Genomic DNA, 6428 nt, shown 5'->3' with positions numbered 1-6428 from the left:
CAAATAAGCTCCAGAGAGAGGAAAACAAAGTGAAGGACTTACATAAGTCTTACTTATGTAAGACTTTTCCCCCTAACACACTTTTCACTGTGTTAGGGGGAAAACTTACTGAACAAGGGAAGGGGAGGAGCATTTAGGGATTTGGAGGGAGTGGGGTCATTAGATCCCTTTTCCTGTTATTTTCTACATAAATATTTTAAACCAGTAAGGTTTTGATAAATGATTGTTGTCTGACTTTAAAATAAAAAAAGTACTCTAGTTCCACTTTGTCATAAGTACACATACAGGTGTGGTCAAAGAGGTACATAAACTCATCATTTATATGAATGTCATTGTAATTTTTGGCTTTTAATGATTTCTTTGAAGTCATCTTTTTCCAGGATGGAATAATTGTACAGCAGACATCCTGAGTCACTTTAAAAAACAAAAACTGGGTGCACAGGATGAATTTATTTTGGCCTTTCTCTAATCAAAACAGTCAAACATACAGTGGCTTGCAAAAGTATTCGGCCCCCTTCAACTTTTCCACATTTTGTCACATTACAGCCACAAACATGAATCAATTTTATTGGAATTCCACGTGAAAGACCAATACAAAGTGGTGCACACGTGAGAAGTGGAACAAAAATCATACAGGATTCCAAACATTTTTTACAAATAAATAACTGCAAAGTGGGGTGTGCGTAATTATTCAGCCCCCTGAGTCAATACTTTGTAGAACTACCTTTGCTGCAATTACAGCTGCCAGTCTTTTAGGGTATGTCTCTACCAGCTTTGCACATCTAGAGACTGAAATTCTTGCCCATTCTTCTTTGCAAAACCGCTCCAGCTCAGTCAGATTAGATGGACAGCGTTTGTGAACAGCAGTTTTCAGATCTTGCCACAGATTCTCGATTGGATTTAGATCTGGACTTTGACTGGGCCATTCTAACACATGGATATGTTTTGTTTTAAACCATTCCATTGTTGCCCTGGCTTTATGTTTAGGGTCGTTGTCCTGCTGGAAGGTGAACCTCCGCCCCAGTCTCAAGTCTTTTGCAGACTCCAAGAGGTTTTCTTCCAAGATTGCCCTGTATTTGGCTCCATCCATCTTCCCATCAACTCTGACCAGCTTCCCTGTCCCTGCTGAAGAGAAGCGCCCCAGAACATGATGCTGCCACCACCATATTTGACAGTGGGGATGGTGTGTTCAGAGTGATGTGCAGTGTTAGTTTTCCGCCACACATAGCGTTTTGCATTTTGGCCAAAAGTTCCATTTGGTCTCATCTGACCAGAGCACCTTCTTCCACATGTTTGCTGTGTCCCCACATGGCTTGTGGCAAACTGCAAACGGGACTTCTTATGGTTTTCTGTTAACAATGGCTTTCTTCTTGCCACTCTTCCATAAAGGCCAACTTTGTGCAGTGCACGACTAATAGTTGTCCTATGGACAGATTCCCCACCTGAGCTGTAGATCTCTGCAGCTCATCCAGAGTCACCATGGGCCTCTTGGCTGCATTTCTGATTAGCGCTCTCCTTGTTCGGCCTGTGAGTTTAGGTGGACGGGCTTGTCTTGGTAGGTTTACAGTTGTGCCATACTCCTTTCATTTCTGAATGATCGCTTGAACAGTGCTCCGTGGGATGTTCAAGGCTTGGGAAATCTTTTTGTAGCCTAAGCCTGCTTTAAACTTCTCAATAACTTTATCCCTGACCTGTCTGGTGTGTTCTTTGGACTTCATGGTGTTGTTGCTCCCAATATTCTCTTAGACAACCTCTGAGGCCGTCACAGAGCAGCTGTATTTGTACTGACATTAGATTACACACAGGTGCACTCTATTTAGTCATTAGCACTCATCAGGCAATGTCTATGGGCAACTGACTGCACTCAGACCAAAGGGGGCTGAATAATTACGCACACCCCACTTTGCAGTTATTTATTTCTAAAAAATGTTTGGAATCATGTATGATTTTCGTTCCACTTCTCACGTGTACACCACTTTGTATTGGTCTTTCACGTGGAATTCCAATAAAATTGATTCATGTTTGTGGCTGTAATGTGACAAAATGTGGGAAAGTTGAAGGGGGCCGAATACTTTTGCAAGCCACTGTATAAATACATGTCCGCTAATATTTGGTTAAACGTCCCTTTGTAAGTTACACCTCAGAGAGACATATTTGGTTGCTGTCAACAAGATTCTGGAGTAATTATGGCTGGATATTTGACCATCTTCTGGACAGAATTGGTAGAGTTTAAATTGGTGAGTTTCCTAGCACAGACCCGGTTTTAAAGTATAATCCACAAATTTTCAGTGAGGTTGAGGTTAGCGTTGGGAAGACCATTCCCGATGCTTAATATTAGCATGCTTTATCCATTCCAAAGAAAATTTTAAGAGATGGATGTAAATGGATGCAGTGGCCTAATTAGTACTAATTGACTTCTTTATTTGATTTTTTAGTTCCTGGATATTTCATACAGATGTTTGTGGGAATGATCTAACACAGGCGAGATGTTTGCACGTTGCTGTCATATAAAAATACAAATAAGTGCACAATCATAAACTGTCAAGAGATTTATTCTAAATGACACTTCTTCAGCTGAGAGTCTAAGAGTGAAGAGACACACACTGCAGATCTTTACTTGCAAGGGCGGTCACAGAACGCTCACAACAGAGTGGGGGCCCTGTGATCAGCCCTCTGTTCTTGCACTTGTCTTTATTTATATGCAAAAATAATACAACAGTGAATACGTCTATTCATAGGCAGAGGAAAGTTAGTGCGTAGGGAGTGAAGATAAGAGTGGTTTAGGTGTATGCGTGTTTATTGTGAGATTCAGAAGGATTCAGCCTCTCTTCTTGTTAGGGAGCGTCAGATAAGAGTGTCCAGCTCTTCCTCTTCCTGGCAGGAGTGAAATAATAACAGCTTTTTCAGCTGTGAGAAAGAATTTATAAAACAGTCCTGTAGTGGACAACAGTCTAAGTCATCAAAAGGTCAACATACAGTATTCTATCATATGCAAACTTATATCATTAAAAGCTTATACTGACTACTAAGTACAATTTTCCATTGACATTCCCTCCTGTTGTCAGTATAACTTTCAAGTGAGATATCAGTATGTAACATCTTGTTGTACAGTTTCTATCACATCATCATTAATCATACAAAGTCTTCATGCTCCAACAGGTCGGGGTCATCATCATCATTTGTCACGGCTATGTATGCAGCAACAGTGGAAACAATTATACGGTTAATCATGAGTTTTAGACATGGCAGGATACATGTTACAAAGACACAAAATAAAAATACAAATACAAAAAGGGATAAATAGAATAAATAAGAATAAGAATACAAAGGAATTGCAAGTATTTCAAGTATTTCAAGTATTGAAGTCTATTGCACCGTTGGTTTTTAACAAAAAGTATTGCACAGTGAAAAGGCAGTAGTAGTCTTTTTAGCAGTCACTTGTATTATTTACATAGGCCTGATTTTGGGCCTGCTGGATCTGTCTCAAGGCGTTCAGGGCATCAGTCATGTTTGATGAGTGTACATTGTCTGATGTGTGTGTGTGTCATTTCTCACTCAATCAACAAGTGCACGTCTGTTCAGGTGTGTGTTTCTCTTCATTCTGAGTCAGTGTGTGTAGATGTGTATGTTTGTGTATGTTGGCGTGTTTATCACTTTCCTGTTCTGGTGTTTTGGGTAAACCACGGCCTGAAGCGTGTCCTGGGGTCCTGCCCTCCTCCTTTTCAGTCCGGTTACGCGACCATTGCTGCTGCTGCTCAAAGTTCAGTCTGTCCTGGTTTTGGCCCCAATTGGGGCAGTCCTTTCTCCAGTGTCCATGCTCACCGCAGGTGAAACCTACATCTTCTTCTGTGTTTTGTCCATTCTGAGGTGCCTTTTGACCTCAGTTGCTCCTCCTGTCTCTGGCACGCCCTTTCTTCTGCTGCCCGATCATCCGTGTTGGTCCGTCACTGTCCTGTACAGTGTTAATGCAGAGTTATCAAGGTCAGCATTCTTTGCTCGGCCTTACTTTTCATTCGGGCTTAATGGGCGTCTCGTCACAGCTCTGTCAGCTGAAGCTGTCTGTAAATCTCCCTGTGTAGTGAAACGGGCCTTGGATTTAACGCTCTCCGTTTCTGCTGCATGAGATTGCTTTCCTGTAGCACTGTTGACATTTTTAGATTGTTGTTATGGGTCCAGCTGCTGCAGCATTTGGTCAGGGTCAGGGTCAGAGATGGTAGAGGGGAGAGCAGGAGTCCAGGTCAGCTTCGGCTTTCAGGACCGGCAAAGCAGCCTGTAATTAAACATAAAGAGAAAAAACAAAAACAAAACAAAAACAGACGAACAGGAAAATGATGTTGTATTGGCTGTGTTATTCAGAGAGGGGAGAAACACCGGGCCAGGCCCTGTGTCAGCCTTCTCTCCCCCTTTTTTGTTTTTCCTCACAATATAATCAACTCATAACCCACCAAGTTGACAGGACAACACAGGTAGATATTAAAATTCGTAAGATCACGTTTAAAAGCACAAAAAAGGAATTTTCCTTCCTTCAGTAATCACTTGTATGATTCAATCAGCAGAAAACATCTCACAATTTGACTCTTAACCACTAAATTTGTTGTTTCATCACTGGTTGGTCATACCAGTCTCTTTCTTTTTGAAGTTGTTGTCCTGCAACCCAGAGAGTTTATTTGTTAGTAGTGGATAAACTTCAGCATTTGATAACAAAACTATTAAGTTTTCCCTGTTTTAACACTAATGAGGGATATAGGCACATGTGTTGGCTGTAGTGTAAGCTGTTCTTCATTGCATGTATGTGTGTTAGTACGCTTGCATGCAGGGCCTCTGGGACTGTCTCACCCAAAAGAGCATTTTCTCAACAGTTGCCTTTCTCTCACGTGTGTTAAGAAAGGCAAATGTGCTTGAAGCAGTTGTGAGATTATTATGCTGTTATATATTACATTATACCTGTAATCAAAATGAGTGAATCATGATACTGCTGTAGGCCACATCATACTTCTGAGTTAAAAGAATGTGAAAATCATTAGATTTATTAGATAGGTTTGTATTATCCTATACTGCTGATTTACTGTGAGTGAGTTACACTGTTTCATGACATTTCATACCGCTGAGTTATGAAAAGAATATTGTATTCAGAGAGCAGGGGCCTCTCTCTCTTTTTTTTTTTCCTCTTTGTGATAGTAAAGAGAACAGAGCACATGCCACGGGAGCGTCACCCCCACCTTTGGTGGAAGCAGAAAAACAGGGAGCCAAGGTCATAACTCAGGCTCACAAAGAGTCAGAAAGAATGTGAATGCTTAGTTTGTGGCTGTGGCGCATTTTGTATAGCTTCTTTTCTTTGTTTAGTAGCTTTCTGCCTTCACCTGAGAGTGTGCCCTAAGCATGTGACTTCAGGTCTCCATAATTGGAGTTTATTTAAAGATAAATAAGATGATTTCATTTATTGCTCGCAGATCATGCACTAAATGGTATCTTGCAGTATTGGCTGTCTTCACCACTTAAACAAAACATCACTCTTTGTTTTATTATTATTATTACTATTATTTTAAATTCTCCTTTCTCAAAAACATAGAATTAAATTGTAGTTGTTCTTGGCTGAGAAACACAAAACCTCCCTTTTTTCCCTTTTTTCTTTTTCAAAACAAGAAACTAAGTTTTAACTTTTCTGGCTTGTCACCTAAAACAAAACAGACAACCCAGCTCTCAGCAGGTGTTAATTTCGCTCGTTTATTCTCCATTTTCAAAGATTTTGCTGGGCTGTCACTGGCACGCTTGACTTCAGAGTGGTTGCTGATACGCCCTTCTACTTCACTTCTAAAAAATGAAGCGGTATCAGTTTTACGAGATAAAACTCAACCGTTCTCATTTGTCACCAGTACTTGAGCCTCAAGCAAAGAAAACAAATAAAATAGAAGTAGTTCAGCAGCGTATTGTGCTGTAAAATCAACTTACTTCTAGACACATACACACATCACACAGATAGACATTTGCGCCGCTAATTTGTCACGAAGTATTTAACAGCTACCTCTGAAACTGGTCTAAACTTAGTTCTTTTGGCCTTTTGGCGAACTTAACCTATTTTACGCGTTTCTTAAATAATTTGTCACGAGATAATTTCGGCTACCTCTAAAACTGGTCTAAACTTAGTTCTTTTTGGTGAACTTAACCTATTTTACGCGTTTCTTTAATAATTTGTCACAAGATAATTTCGGCTACCTCTGAAACTGGTGTAAACTTAGTTCTTTTGGCCTTTTGGCGAACTTAACCTATTTTATCATTTCATTTTACGCGTTTCTTAAAACCTTCGTGGCCGTTTCACAAAATAGTGTTTCTCTCACCCTCAGACGTCTCACTGGTGATTCGGATCGTCAGACTGAATCCCACCGCCGTGGACCAGACTAAAAACACCGGCCTGGACCCGAATTCACACG

Source organism: Oreochromis aureus, linkage group 13, assembly GCF_013358895.1.
Source record: "Oreochromis aureus strain Israel breed Guangdong linkage group 13, ZZ_aureus, whole genome shotgun sequence".
Lineage (NCBI taxonomy): Eukaryota > Metazoa > Chordata > Actinopteri > Cichliformes > Cichlidae > Oreochromis > Oreochromis aureus.
Note: the sequence above shows the minus strand (reverse complement) of the source record.